The sequence below is a fragment of the Lissotriton helveticus genome, chromosome 1_1, assembly GCF_964261635.1.
Source record: "Lissotriton helveticus chromosome 1_1, aLisHel1.1, whole genome shotgun sequence".
In the NCBI taxonomy this organism is placed as follows: domain Eukaryota; kingdom Metazoa; phylum Chordata; class Amphibia; order Caudata; family Salamandridae; genus Lissotriton; species Lissotriton helveticus.
The window spans coordinates 296928546-296943650 of record NC_136057.1 but is presented as its reverse complement, the minus strand read 5'-3'; the positions used below and the strand labels follow the sequence as shown (position 1 = coordinate 296943650).

Below are 15105 nucleotides of genomic sequence, written 5' to 3'. Positions count from 1 at the left end.
GAGTTAACACAGACAGGATGAAAGGAGTGAAAAGAGACAGATGAGGGGTGAGAGGTGAGGGAGACGGGCGGGGATGAAAGGGAAGAAGCTGAGAGGGCGGCGGTGATGCGGCGGGAGAGGACTCTGGGCCATGCCGAGGCTGATAAGGATGAGAGGGAAGCGAGGGCTGGGGGGCTGGGAGAGAGGGGGGCGGCATCCGAGCGCCGCGGCTCGCCCTGATTGGACGCCGGCTGCTTGTCATCAGACAGAGCGAAGGATTTGCTGAAGTCCCGGCTCGAGCCCCATCTTCTGCATAGAGCTTGGTAGCACGACATGCCAGCACAGGCAGCCGGAGGCAGGTGCATGCCCTCACTGCCCTAGGGGGTGCACGCCGCGGAAAGAGGGGGTCGCCGCCGCTGCCCGGCTGCCAGCTCCGGGGCAGAGGCAAGGGAGGTGGGGGACAGGAAAGGCGGATCTGGGGGACAGAATGGCCGCAGCACAGAGCAGAGCCATACAGAGGGGGATGTGAGACAGGAAGGGGTCCACGCCGGGCGAGGATGCCTGCAGCTCGAGACACAGAGCCACGGAGAGGATAGGCAAAGGCAAGGAGTCCGCAGCTGTACCTGCCAGAGGAAGAGAGACCCCGCGGAGGGAGCAGGGGCCCTAAAACACCCCCCGCAAGAGGCGGCGAGACCAGGGCAAGCCCGGCAGCTGCCCCTGCCATCGGGAGACCCGGGCTGCTCTGAGCTGTTCCTGCAAACGGGAGACTCGGGGGCAGCTCTGCAGCTCTTCCTGCAAGAGGCCAGGAGACCAGAGGAATCCCTGCAGCTGTCCCTGCAGCAGGAGGCGAGGACACAGAGAGGGAGTCCTGCAGCTCTCCCTGCAAGAGCCGACCAGACCCAGAGCAAGCCCTGCAGCTGTTCTTGCAAACGAGAGACGCAGGGGCAGCCCTGCAGCTGTTCCTGCAGCAGGCGAGGAGACCAGAGGAAGTCCTGCAGCTCTCCCTGCAAGAGACGAGGTCACCCAGAGGGAGTCCTGCAGCTCTCCCTGCAAGAGGCGAGGAGACCCCCGGGGAAGCCCTGCCGCTGTTCCTGCAGGAGGCGAGGAGACCAGAGGGAGTCCTGCAGCTCTTCTTGCAAGAGGTGAGGAGACCGGAGGAATCCCTGCAGCTGTCCCTGCAGCAGGAGGCGAGGACACAGAGGGGGAGTCCTGCAGCTCTCCCTGCAAGAGCCGACGAGACCCAGAGCAAGCCCTGCAGCTGTTCTTGCAAACAGGAGACGCAGGGGCAGCTCTGCAGCTGCTCCTGCAGGAGGCGAGGAGACCAGAGGAAGTCCTGCAGCTCTCCCTGCAAGAGACGAGGTCACCCAGAGGGAGTCCTGCAGCTCTCCCTGCAAGAGGCGAGGAGACCCCCGGGGAAACCCTGCCGCTGTTCCTGCAGGAGGCGAGGAGACCAGAGGGAGTCCTGCAGCTGTTCCTGCAGGAGGTGAGGAGATCGGAGGAAGTCCTGCAGCTGTTCCTGCAGGAGGTGAGGAGATCAAGGGAAGCCCCTCAGCTCTCCCTGCAAGAGGCGAGTAGACCCCAGGGGAACCTGTTCCTGCAGGAGGTGAAGAGACCAGACGAAGCCCCTCAGCTCTCACTCTATGGGACAGAGAGACTTTGGCGAAAGAAGAAAACAGAGATTAAGTGCAAGATCTATCTCTGCAGGAGTCGATGAGAGTGAGAAGGGAAAAGTGAGCCGAGCTGTCCCTGCAAGAAGTGAAGTAATCTAGCGGGGAGAAGCAGAGGAAAGGAGAGAGCGGGGGGCTGCCCCCACCTTCCCTGCATCGGGCAGGAGACAAGGGTGGGAGATATTTGGACCAGCTGTTACTCTGTAAGAGGCTAATGCACTCTGAGAGCTGGAGAAGGGAAGCAGGAGCACGGGGACACTCCCCGCCGATGTCTGCACGGAGATCCGGGTGGCGAGCACGCGGACACTGGTAAAGGGAGGGGCGCAGGAGGCAGAGCCCCTGCCGCTGTCCAGCACCTGGCACCGGCCCGGAGGATGAGCAGCGCGTGAGGTGGCAGCATCACCGGAGAGGAAGGCTGCAGCCGCGCCGCCAGAGGCCCCATGGGAAACCAGCGCCTTCCCAGGCATGGGAGCAGGAGGAGCTAGGTGAGAGACCGCCAGCTGGTGTGGGGCACTCAAAAACTACGAGAACTGAGGCGTGAGGTGGGACAGTGAGGTAAGAGGAAACCCGGGAGAAACCGGTGCTTATGTGATACTGAGGCAGGGCAGAGATGTAGGGTAAATCCTGGGAGGGTATAGTTCTTTACCAAGAGTGAGGTAGAGTAGTGAGGTAGGAGAAATCCTGGGAGGGTATAGTTGTTAACCAACAGTGAGGCAGACTGGTGAGGTAGGAGAAATCCTGGGAGGGTATAGTTGTTAACCATCAGTGAGGCAGAATAGTGAGGTAGGGCAAATCCTGGGAGGGTAGTTCTTTACCAAGAGTGAGGTAGAGCAGTGAGGTAGGAGAAATCCTGGGATGGTAGAGTTGTTAACCAACAGTGAGGCAGACTGGTGAGGTAGGAGAAATCCTGGCAGGGTATTTATGTAAACAACAGCGAGGCAGGACAGCGAGGGTAGGGACATTGTCGGAGGATATAGTTGTTAACCAACGTCGCAGCCCGAATGTGAGGTATGGATAATTCTGTCAGGGTATAATAATGAACAGTAAGGCAGGATAGTGAGGTAGCAGATATTCAGTGAGAGTATAGTCTTACCCAAAAGTGAGGCAGGACATTAGGCAGACGAAATCCCGGCAGTGCATAGTTCTTACCCAATAGCGAGGCAGTCAGTGACACAGCAGACACCCTGAAGAGCCCTTGCCGGGTGCAGAGGTAGGAAGATGGAAGGCAGGAAGCATTTTGGGAGGGTGTAGTTCTTAACCAACAGTGAGGCTGAACAATGAGGTAAGGAAAATCTTGGGACAGTGAAGGTTTTAGATACAAGTTAGGCAGGGCTGTGAGGTGGGAGACTCTTGAAAGGATGGATTCCTTAGCAAAGAATGGGGCAGTGTACAAGGACAACACCAAGAAAGACCTCTGCCCTGTCTGCGATAGTGGCAGGGGAGTGGTGCAGGAGACACCCTTGGAGGGTGTAGTACTTAACTGAAAGTGAGGTAGGGCCGTGATGTGGGAGACAGCCTCAAGGTAGATTCCTTTCAGAGAAATGGGTCGGAAAACAGCAGAAGGAAGGACGCATTTCTTATTTGAGGTAGGAGAAATCTCGGGAGGGTTCAGTTCGTAACTCAGGGTGAGGCAGGGCAGTGAGTGAAGCAGCTGAAATCAAATATGTTTGACGCACAGAGAGGTAGGAGTAATCCTGGGCTGGTTATTTTTTACCTGTGAAAGCAGCAGGACAGTGAGGTTATAGAATTTCTGGACGGCTGCTTGAAAGAGGCAACTGATAGTGAAAGAGAAGAGATCCTCACGTCTCTCGGGGGAGGAGATCTCTGACTAACAGAGTCCAAAGCGAGAGATGGCAATGCACTGATTAGAAGGACATAACTCACATGTGCTTATGTGAGAGAGAGATGTCTTTGACTGCTCAACAGAGTGTAAAGATCCTCCTAGACTGACAGAGAGGAGTCCCAGACTGATAACGGGTGGGAGGGGCTGCAGGCTGTCAGGGTGAAAGAATGCAGGGTTTGGAAAGGATGAAATGTGACAGTGTGAACTGAGTGTGCATCAGGTAATGTAGGGTGTAAGAGGTAATAGTATGCAAAGAGACCTTGGGTTATGGGGGGAAAGGGTCTGCTCTGATGTAGGGCCCAGGGAGGAACAGTAATATCCTGGCGTATGTAGGGGCCCCAGGGGCCCCGGACTCTCTGCAGTATACCCCGCTCTCTCTCAAGACTGAATCATCTGTTTCCTTGCCCCCATATTATCACTCCATCACAAAACCCCACCCTCGTAGGTCTGTACTCTGCCATAAACTGAGCCTTCAACCCTGGGTTCCCTGACCCCTACTTCCCAGGAGCGAGTCCCCATCCCCACTTTCATTCAGGGAGTCTTACCCCCACTCTCCAGGCTTGAGCCCTCAACACTCTCACCTGAGGGGGCTCTTCTTCCGAGCCCTGCTCAGGAAGAGGTCCCTGCCCTCTCTTTCATTTTGTGTCCTGCACCCCTCTCTCAAAAGCTGAGCCCTCAATCACTCCTCTAGCCTGAGACTTCCATCCTCTGTCTCACTCAGAGAGCGCTCCTATTCCCTCTTCAACTGCCGAGCCTTCCGCACTGGGAGCCCTGAGCATCATTCCTAGGACTGAACCCCCAAGTCTGGGAGGACAACTCCCCTAACACTAATGGGCTTATTTACAAGCCCCTTGCGCCACTTTTGCGTCATTTTTCCCATGTTAAAAATGACGCAAAAGCGGCACAAGTGGTTTGTAAATCTGCCCCTAAATTCCCACCTCCTCTCTCATGGTAGAAGCACCGAGCCTCGCTGCAATAACAAGCCATCTATCCTCTCACACAGGTACCCCTACATTCCCCTCAAACCTACCCATCCAACCCATCTGTCCTCTCTGAGGGGCTACCCCATCTTTGCTCAGCTTCATAGCGCTGCACTCTCTCTCTGAAGCAGAGCCAGACACCCTCAGGAACATCTACACCTCCTGTGGCGTCCAAACCTCCCCCAGTTCATCCCACGCCCAGAGATGTCTGCACCCTGTTCACCCTCGCAGGCCCGCACGCCTCCCTCCTTGCCTTCCCCAGAACCTTGAGCCGTCTGCTCCTTCAGCGCCCGAGCGCATATGTCCGAGACAAGGCACTGCTGAGCGGCCGCGGAGCTGCAGGCCATCTGGGGAACAATAAGTAGGCGAGTCCGCGGCTTCTGTGCAGAACGAGGCCGCGGAGCACAAACAGGCCAGAGCGGCCGAGGCTCTTGCTGGGGTGAGAGCAGTAGGCGAGGCCGAGGCCCGGCTCCTGCCGGCACGTCCTGGGACCCGTTGGGGGCGGCTACTAGAGCAGCATCGAGACAGAAGCTCTCCAAAGCAAAGGAGAAGGAAGGGGTCGTGGGATCGGCCGTCTGCATTCCAGGAGAGCCTGATAAAGCACAGGGGAAGAAGAGAGAAGAGGGGAGAACACAGCCAGCAAGATATACAGACACTACAGCCAGAGGGCGAGCAGGGCGTAGGGACCAAACTCGGCCTTTACGCCCTAATAGGGTGAATGGGGGACAAGGCATGGGGTGGGGGCTGAAGGGCAGGGAGTGACTCTTAGAGTATATCCATTTGTATCCCTTCCCTATGTATATAGAGATAACTCTAATCACTAGTATATGCAGTAGACCTTTGCACTCTCTACCATTCCTATGTGACTCTTAGAGTATATCCATTCGTATCTCTTCCTTGTGTGACTTTACATCTTGTACATTTGCAATTCTTTCTGTTTGTCTCTTTTATGTAACGCATGTAATCCTTAGTCCTTATGTTTTACAACTGGTTCATATGTAAAGCGCTCTGACACCTTCGGGTAAAGTTCGCGCTATATAAAATCGCATTAAATAAATAAAATACATAAATAAATAAATAAATAAAAAAAAACAAGGCCAGAGGAAGTCTGAGAGGCTAAACGTGGCAAGGTAGGGAAGAGGTGTGAAATTGTAAAGTCTAATGAGAGGCTACAGTGACAGAACAGAAGGAGCAAGGCAAGCAGTCAAGAAAGAAGGCCATAAAGAGAATAAGAAGGCTTAGACACACCATGTAAAAAGGGGCCATAAAGGGACCATCGAGAAACAGAGGAGAAGACGAGAGACAGTCAAGGATCATGGAGCAGCCAGGGATGGGGGATGGGCGACAGAGAGGACTGGAGAAGGCACACCTGCAATGTCACTGACAGAGGGGGATGTAGAGAGGCAATGCAGAGAGGGGACGGGCTCAAGGGGAAGCTTAAAAAGTCCTAGGGTGCACAGTAGGCATAAAACAATATAGTAGAAGTACCACCAGCAAGGCCAGGGTCAGGAGGAGATTGCATAGATAGAGTCAAAGTACAGAGGGGGGGGCATAGAGAGGCCCAGGAACAGTGCAAACTGTGACAGAGGGAATAGTAAGACCAAACACTGCAGAAGGTAACTGCTGCCCATCACGTGATGTTGTTTTCATGTTTGAGAAGCCTAGAAAATGGTGTCCCCATTTCAGAACCGTCCATCACCACCCCCTTTTGTACCCATTTCAGAACCATCACAATTGCACAGGGATACACTGGCTGCTTGCCAGTGTGAGTCCTTCGTTGAGGGGTGAGGTCCTTTATGCATCCCAAGGGGTGCCTAAGCTCTCAACACCATCCCAGTCTGGACGATGCTCAACATTTCAAAGCCAAAGGGATATTCAGTGTGTCTTGAAAGTGCCCTTTGACATGCCTGCCTCGGGGGGCACGGTGCCAGTGCAGCAGCAGACTGTCATGGGCTGATGCCTCTGTTTCACCTTTTCCATCTTTGAGTCATCATCTTCCCACCGCCCTAAGTACACTGCTCAGACAGCAAGGTAAGGGCATATGTTATTTTACTTGGTATTTATACAGAAACACTTCTTCTGCCGTCGATGTAGGTCGTGGAGCATATTAATGAATGCTGCACAGGGCATTATCCTTGAGATAATTGCAGTTTACTCTTGTTAAACGGCCTGGCTGTCGTCGGGACGGATAACTTGGGTAGCTTGCAATGATGCGAAGGTAACATTCTTTAGAGAGTGCATTGACGCTGTAGCAAGCAGGAGTCTGTGTACGCGCATTTTTGTTTCTTTCTGAGGTTCACCTTTATAAAGTGTTCATCTCGGGGGGCATCTGACTGGCCTGCAAGCTCCCCTGGCACAGAGACTGCAGCAGAATACACAGCGCTGCCCGTGCCCTGAGCTACAGGTGCCCCCCGCGTCAGATGTAAGCCTAGAAATCCCCTGTGCAAGACTGCTTTTCTAAGCTTTGAAAGTGGCACAAGAACAACTTCACATCTCTTATGAAAATACCTCAGTTTTACTATTTCGCCTGGTTAAACTAGCAGCCGCCAGGGAACCCCACTTAACAGCTTAGGCAGGAAATGTAACTGGCTCTTTTTCACACACCACTTTTTTCCCGCAGGTTTCTTGCAGTAAATAAAATAAATACAGATGTGGGGGTGGAGTAGACCCGCTTTCCTGCTTGGAGTTACCGTCCTGGGAGAGCACTACAAGGTCCGGCGCTGAGGTGCTGTTTGCTGCCAGTACATTGGTGGCTCGTGTGTGACACTGGCCAGGCATGACCACAGCAAGGGAGAGCTGAGGAGGGACCTTGGGTCTGGAGTTATCTCCAGACACAGTGGGTGGGCCCTGCTCACATACGTGAAGTCTCGTGCCCTAGTAGCGCACTGATGCTTTTCGTGGTAAAATAGCATGCAAAGTGTGCTATGCAGTCATGCGTGTGTTTGTGCGTGCGCACGTGTGAAACGCGTAGTGTTTAGAGAGATCCTAGATGCTCTGGTTTTATCTTTCGCACTCTGCATTCCATTGCAGAAGGTGGCAATGCCGTGTTTCTGGGGAACCTTGACCTTGGTACACTATGGAATATCAAAAGTGTGATTGCAGCAGAATCACCTCTCTGCTTTAAACTGTGCCCCAGTCCCATTTTCCCCCTGTAGCCGAAAAGCGCAGTCCTCGGCGCCGAGGATCACACGTTTCAACTTACTGGGAAAGCTCGAACCTGTGCTGAATAGCATCTGGCACTTGCCACTATTTTTGGCAGCTGGGGCACAGAGAGGTAATACTCCAGTTCATAGAGTGAGATGTACAGAAAACAATTAATCTGACCATTCTATACTGAAAATGCAACCCGACAATCTCATCAAACATAGCCTTTATTTATTTCGGCATAAGCCATAAAAAAGCAAGATAAAACACGACACAACAAAATAAAACATTAGGAATAAAATGCCAATAACAAAAGAAACATCAAGGGAGTCCCTCCGACAAAAAATCTAACCAAAGTCTTGGAATTAAAAAAAAAAGTATAAGATTCAGTAGAACCAAAACAAATATAGAATTATAGTGTCATCTCTTGAGTATGCCAGTTATATTCTTCGCAGCCTAGATATAATCAGACACTGTGCAATAATGCCATACTCTCCCACTTCTGCATGTATAGGATCTAATAGTCAAAACACATAGCATAAACTTGAAATATAGCATACAACACCGTTAGGATATATTTGGTCCAGGTGCCAGGTACAGCTCAAAGCCAGGATGAGTTTTGTGCAAAAAGCAATTGTTTACCATTGAGCTGCTCTTTGCATTAACATGTTTCCTGTACATCCAATATACTTCTTTAATTCTCTAGGGTGTGTCAGAATCAATGCTAGAAGGGTTTCATCAAGTTCAAGTAGCTTCAGTGTCTTTGCTATATGCTTGCAGCACAGGCCCCAGGTTCATATATCAGAACTCCAAATCTTCATCAGCGATTCCTGATAAATTCCTGCCTGTTTGCAAACATAGGGCCCGATTCACAGAATGAACTTAAGACTCAATCCTAAAGTTACTACTATTTTGGTATTCACAGAATGCACTTACTACTTTTGGTATTCACAGAAGTTAGGATTTTGTCTTAAGTCTGTCTTAAGTTTGTCTTAAGACAAACTTAAGACAAAATCCTAACCTCTGTGAATACCAAAAATAGTAAGTTCATTCTGTGAATACCACAATAGTAATAAGTTTAGGATTGAGTCTTAAGTTCATTCTGTGAATCGGGCCCATAGTCATCAATACAGATCTTTGGAAACTTCGCAAGGAGGACTCTGGGTCTTTCTCCGTTCATCCCAGCGGGGTCATCCGTAGTGGTATCTCAGAATGACCTCAGAATCATCTCTGATCCCTCAGAATCAGTAATGTGACCATTTCTAGCTGTAGGTGTCCTTTAGAAGATTACAAGAGGGGCTTTCTTTCCCCCACAGACCCCATAAATACCTGCAATGTTTATAGTACTCATGCGTGAAATAAAACATTCAACAGGCATTGGCAAAATCAATATGTCTGGCTTTATTTTAGCATGCATGTTTCCAAACAGCATTCTTCAGTGTGTTGACCCAGCTGTCCTAGAATTAATATCCTGTAATTCAGCAACACCTTGGTCAGCAACAGTGTGGAAGCTGGGTGTAGGGCACATCACAAATATTCCACAATAGATACGTTTGATAAAAGCCAGTATTTTTTATGCAGCTCCAAAAAAAGCCTACACATGCACACGTTTACTTAGTGAACCAAACCACACTTGAATCCAATGACGTATTATCATGAGAGCAAAGTAAAGTAAATTGATGCTCAACAGAGATATGTGAATAGCTGTGTGTCTTTATATATTTATAACAGTCTAAGGCATACAATGGCAAGCACTTCTTAAACAAAAAATTTTTCCACCAGCAATTAAAATGTTGTTGTGTCTGCAAAGTAAAGACACCAAAGAGCACACACTGGCTTTAGTCTAACAAAAGGACTACATGCACCCCATCATCAACCTGAACAGAACAAAACAGGGACAAGGTAACCCTCCTAGAAACATTATAACCTTGATGGGCAGCCTGTTCAAGCAATGACAAATCATGAGAAACACATGAAACTTGATGGTTGCAAGGGCATTGACGGAAAGCCCGCTCTCTCACTGCTTCCCTTATTGCCCTTTAAAAAAAAAATGCAGTGAGGTAAAACACACAAACACAGATTTCAGCAAACCTAAAAATAAGGAGTTGAATGCTAGCTTCCGTTTTTGAGGAACATTAAAGGCATTTGGGTTAGAGTAGTGGAAATCGTGCTTTTTAAAGTACATCAGCTTGCTCATCCTTGGGGAATGGGGGTTGTGTGTATGTATCTGTGCATGCATATCTTAGTCAATTGTCTGAAGACTATCAAACCATTTGCCCCCCGTCAATCGACGACATAGTAATCGCCCATAGCAAATCTGGCTCGCCCCATGACCCCCTTCCTCCTCAAATTATGAGCCTCCTAGTGGAATGCCTAGTACCTACATTTCAGAAACTATCCACGGCTTCCCTACTCTCAGGGATAGTGCCCTCCACATGGAAAAAAGCAAATGTGATTCCCATAATAAAAAACCTAACACAGACCCCAATAACTTACTGAACCGTCAACCTATTTCTCTGCTCCCTGGGGCTGTTAAATTCATAGAAAAAATGCACAATTCCTCGACAACAACAATCTCCCTGCACCCGTCTCATTCAGGCTTTAGGACACGTCACAGCACAGAGTCTGCTTTGATGGAAATTAAACATTCCATCAGATTCACTCTAGATGCTGGTTAAAATGCTGCATTGATACCATTAGATCTCTCGGTGGCATTTGTCACAATCTCACATGAGGTCTTGCTTCATCGTCTCTCCCAGACTGGTGGAGAGGGGAAGACATGGTCCTGCCTGAGGTCCTTGTTGGAAGATAGGGAGCAGGCAGTCTGGCTCAGGCCATATTATTCTGATGCCAAAAAACATAAGTACGGATTGTGTTAGGACTGAGCCCTGAGCCCCACTCTTTTTAATATTTACATGAAACCGTTAGCACACCTCATAGATCTGCTTGGGCATCGCTGTCATCTCATACACAGACGATACACAACTGCTACTGACCTACACCGTCAATGAACCTGATAAAGCAAATGACTTTGCAGCATCAATGTGATGGGTTGACTGGGGGATAACACCCTACAGTGCAACCCTGACAAAACAGAGATCCTACTATTCGGTAGCAGTCCCCTGCCTGGTTGGTCCACTGCCTGGCCATCCGGATGCACTGCACTGCGCCCTCCCCCCCCACTGATATGGCAAGAAAGTAACTTGGGAGTTCATATAGACACTAACTTATTCCTCAAATCCCAGTTATCTGCTGTTATTAAAACCTCCTGCAGAATTCTCATGATGTTAAGAAAATTCCTAAACTCCAGGCCCTGGGAAGCCCTGAAAAAATGTGCTCAAACCCTAATCTTGTCGAGACTTGACTATGCAAATGTCTTCGGTATACCCGACTACCTTTTACAAAAACTTCAAAAGGTACAGAACATGGCCATTAGCCTCCGGTTTAAGCTGCCAAAATGCACCTCTTTATCTCACTACCCCAGCCAGCTACATTGACTTCTAGTGAAGAAGAGGGGTATCTTTAAAAGACTGTCAGTAGCACATGCAGCCTTCCACAGGACTGGCCCTAAATACATAAAGGGCAGACTGACACCCTACTGTCCAAATAGACCTCTGAGAGCTCAATCAGTCTACCTGCTATGTATCTCTCCTCCCAGACGAAAGAAATGGGGCGGCTTGGCCTGCTCAGTTCTGGCAGCTAAACATTGGAATGCTCTCCCGGTAGCTCTGAGAAGCACCCAGGATATTAGTATCTTTTGCAAACATCTGAAAATCCACCTTCTCAAAGACTACGTTGATCCCCTTTTACCAGTGCCTATCGCCGGGACACTCTAGCCCTAGCCACATATTTTACTAATCTCATTGGTTCAAGCCTGCTTTCCTACATGCAGCCTTCCTTGGCACTACAGGCCAAGCAAATGCTCTGCTCATTAACATACAATATTTTATAAGTAATCCAATAACAATTAATAAATCAGCCTATTGTTGGTCTTGCTGGGTGATACAACATTTCTGGAAAGAGATCCTGGGGTACACAAAAAGGGACACCAGGGGATACTATTCTGTCGGATTCTGGTACCCTTTTGTGGCTAAAATCAGGCGCTCTAGAAGCCTTGACTTTGACAGACTTGGCCCTTGCTAGGCATATGAAGAGAGATGCCAAACAACTCCTTGCGCTGCAATGGAAAAAGAAGGCTCCGCCTCCGGTCCCCCTTTAGCTAATACACTCTGGCTCACCCTCACCAAGGAGCAAATAACTCACAAATTATCCCATTCGGTAAGGGGATGCACAAGTAGGAGGAAGCCCCTCATTGACTATCTTTCTAGATTGGAATTCAACAGGTTTCAACCCACTCTAGGGTGCAGGCAATACACCTCTTCGATTAAATACACCCCCTACGGCACAACGTTCCAAGTGATGTCCTTACTCAGGACATGCGTCTTCGCACACCTGACGTGTTTGACTGGGCTTGTCTTACCTAGTAGTTTCATTCAGTGATAGGCCTTTTCCCCACCTCACAGGGATTGCTATTGGGTGGCATGGTGGGTGGTTCTCCCGGTGAGCATCCGACGTTCCCTTACCTTGCACACCTTCAGGAAGGACCTCAAGACCTGGCTCTTCAACTGATCTGGGGTTGCATCCCCCACAACCCCCAGCGCCTTGAGACCCTCACGGATGAGTAGCGCGCTTTACAAACCCCCTGAATGATTGATTGAACATTATAATGTAAGTGTCACAATGTTAATTTCTTCTTTACTGAACTGCCTTTGCCTTGCTCTCTTTGTAACCACAGAGTGGGATGCCGGTGTCACCCCACGTGGGTGAGCCAATAAGATGTATTGCTAAGATTGTTGTATATTTCTGTATTTCCCTAGTCAAATTGCAAAAAGAAGATTTTGAAATAAACCTGCCTTCCTTGGCCACAAAACCAGCCCATATTGATAGAAACAATGCAGCCTGTCCTCACCTCCTGGGCTAGCCCTTGTACACTGCTGGACTGGGAGGTAGCTCAGTCTAGGTCCCATCAGAGTTCTCTGTGTGGAATAACCCGCATCCATCACCCGCGTTGCCGGAATCTGGATCTGACAGCTAGTTGATTTCCTGCCAGCAATGATTTCAGCTGGCAGTGCCAAGTTAAGCCTGCTGCCCGTGTACGATTACACAATGCTAGTTCTGAATAGCGACACTGACAATATTGTGGTATCAGAACATCGAGGACAGAATGTGGAAGGACAAAATATAGAAAGGTAAATGCATATAGGGAAGTATTGATTTACTATTCCTAACTCCACATCTACGTTACTTAAAGATATATGTACCATGGAAAATCTAGACTTACCTGCCGATATATATATATTTTTTCAATATTTTGCCCATGATATTCTGTTCCACCGATAATGTTCGTTTGATTTTCCGGGGGCATACCCGTTTACGTCATCCACATGGAATATACTGGCCCCTGTCCACTGGGACACGTTTTCAGTCCGTAGACCCCGGTCCCTTAAAAGATGTGAAAGATCAAGCATTCCTAGCTAGTTTAAGTGAACGATTCACTGGAAGAATACAAGACTTTTATAGTGCAGCGATGAAAACGGATGCACCTTAAGGCGCTTCTTCTACAAAGGCTGTTTTGTGCTCCTTTGAGACTTGCATTGCTCGTTGTCCTGGGGCTGAGCCATGCAGTCCTGCTCTCCTGCTGCAGCGTGTCAAGGATTTGTAGTAGGTTTCCATCAGAGGAGCGCAGGGAGCATCCAGGGGTGTGCTGCTGCTGCGTTTTGTTGTAGGTGGATTTTGCGGCTATTTCAGTGAATACATTTTTTGATGAAACACAGGATGTCGAGGGCAGCTCAGACTTTTCAAAGGAAGCCAGTGTAATATTTTCTGGGTCGAGAAGATGGAATCACATGGCTTCTTCTCAGCTCCCAGCACAGACCGGCCTCAGTGCTTAGGTCACTTGGAGATGCGAGTTGATGTTTGGTATCCAGAGGGAAAGCTGGTTGTTGTACTCAAGTCAGGGGTAGTTGGTGGTGCCCACCTGTACACTGGGACTACCAAGGAAGCTTGGTGCGGGTTAATTGACTACAAGCTCTCAGGAGGTTGCAATACTCGCATTGGGACATTACAGGCGCTTTTCGATAAAAAGACGGCGCTGTCTCTATTGTGGGAAGTACCAGTACTTCAGTATTCCCATTTCAAGCTTTGCACCAAGGCTGATCTTGTGACATCGGCATATGTGGCATAAGGACCAGAGCTGCCGTGTTTGGAGCTAGCGAACCAGTAAGCATATTATCAAGGGGGTTTATCTCCGCTTTTTTGGCTTTAAAAGCCAAGAAAGCGGAGATAAAATTATCTCCCTATTACCTAGCTGTCGCTAACACCAGTTAGCGACAGCTAGTAGGAGATAGCGACCATCTTGGGCCCCACTTTGCATGTCAGTGATATTTATCACTAATGACATGCAAAGTGGGCGTGCCAAGATGTTAGCGACTGGAAACAGTCGCTAACATCGCTATCTCCTATTACCAACTTTTGGAGATATTCGCGCTAAGCGCGAATATCTCCAAAAGCTAACACCTGCCCTGAGCAGTTCTTAGCCATGTTATCCAATGGGAGGTGGATAACATGGCTAAGAGCATTAGCTCGGTAATGCATGAATATCGCTGACTTTTCAGCGATATTCATGCATTGCGGCCGTTTTTTATCGCATTTGCGATAAACCTTGGTAATACCAAGGTTTATCTGCGATAAAAATCGCCGCAGCTCAGCGGTAACATTTTGTCTCTAACCAAGCAATAGCGATAATTATCGCTATTGCTTGGTAATATGCCCCCAGGTTCTAGTCACAGCGTCGGCTCAACTTCCTGTGATTCTGGGCAAATCACTTAATCTCCCAGCGCCTACCAAAAATGAATGTGGAATGTAACTGGTGCTCATGTAAAGCACTCACATACCTATGGGTTGAGTTCACGCTATAAAAAACTGCAAAAAAAAAATATATATATACACACACACACAGAATGTAAGTGGTGCTCTGAGTGCCTAAAATGCCGGGCAATGTATTCCTAGGAATATAGCTGAGTCCCTCATATCAGTTTATACTTTTGTGAATAGTGTACTGGAATAAACAGAGCAGACAAACTAAATGTGCATCTATTGCGATAAAAGAAAGGCTACCCTGCTCAGCACTTCAAGAAGACAGACTCAAACAAACGCTCAGTACAATAGTGGCAAGATAAAGGCCAGGTCATGAGAAAAAATAAAGTAACTAAATTGAATCATCACAGAAGACCTTTAAAAATGCAACAAATGTATGAAGCTGTGCTGTTCACACCAAGATCACTACAACTAGTAAAGAAACAAGACACGGAGGGCCCGATTCACAGAATGAATTTAAGACTCAATCCTAAACTTACTACTATTTTGGTATTCACAGAATGCACTTACTACTTTTGGCATTCAGAGGATGAACTTACTACTTTTGGTATTCACA

The 15105-nt window shown here is 48.8% G+C and overlaps 1 protein-coding gene across 2 annotated transcripts in view; it reads left to right on the top strand.

Annotated features, from left to right (window-relative positions):
- The first annotated feature begins 1807 nt into the window (after nt 1-1807).
- Nucleotides 1808-15105, top strand: part of LARGE1 (LARGE xylosyl- and glucuronyltransferase 1) — a 1129206-nt gene continuing 1115908 nt past the window's right edge. Inside the window, exon 1 of one of the 2 annotated variants that reach the window (XM_078669611.1) lies at nt 1808-2131. The gene's annotated coding sequence lies outside the window, so the exon portion shown is untranslated. Of the gene's footprint in view, nt 2202-15105 lie in introns of both variants that reach the window. The other variant, XM_078669686.1, reaches the window with a different exon arrangement.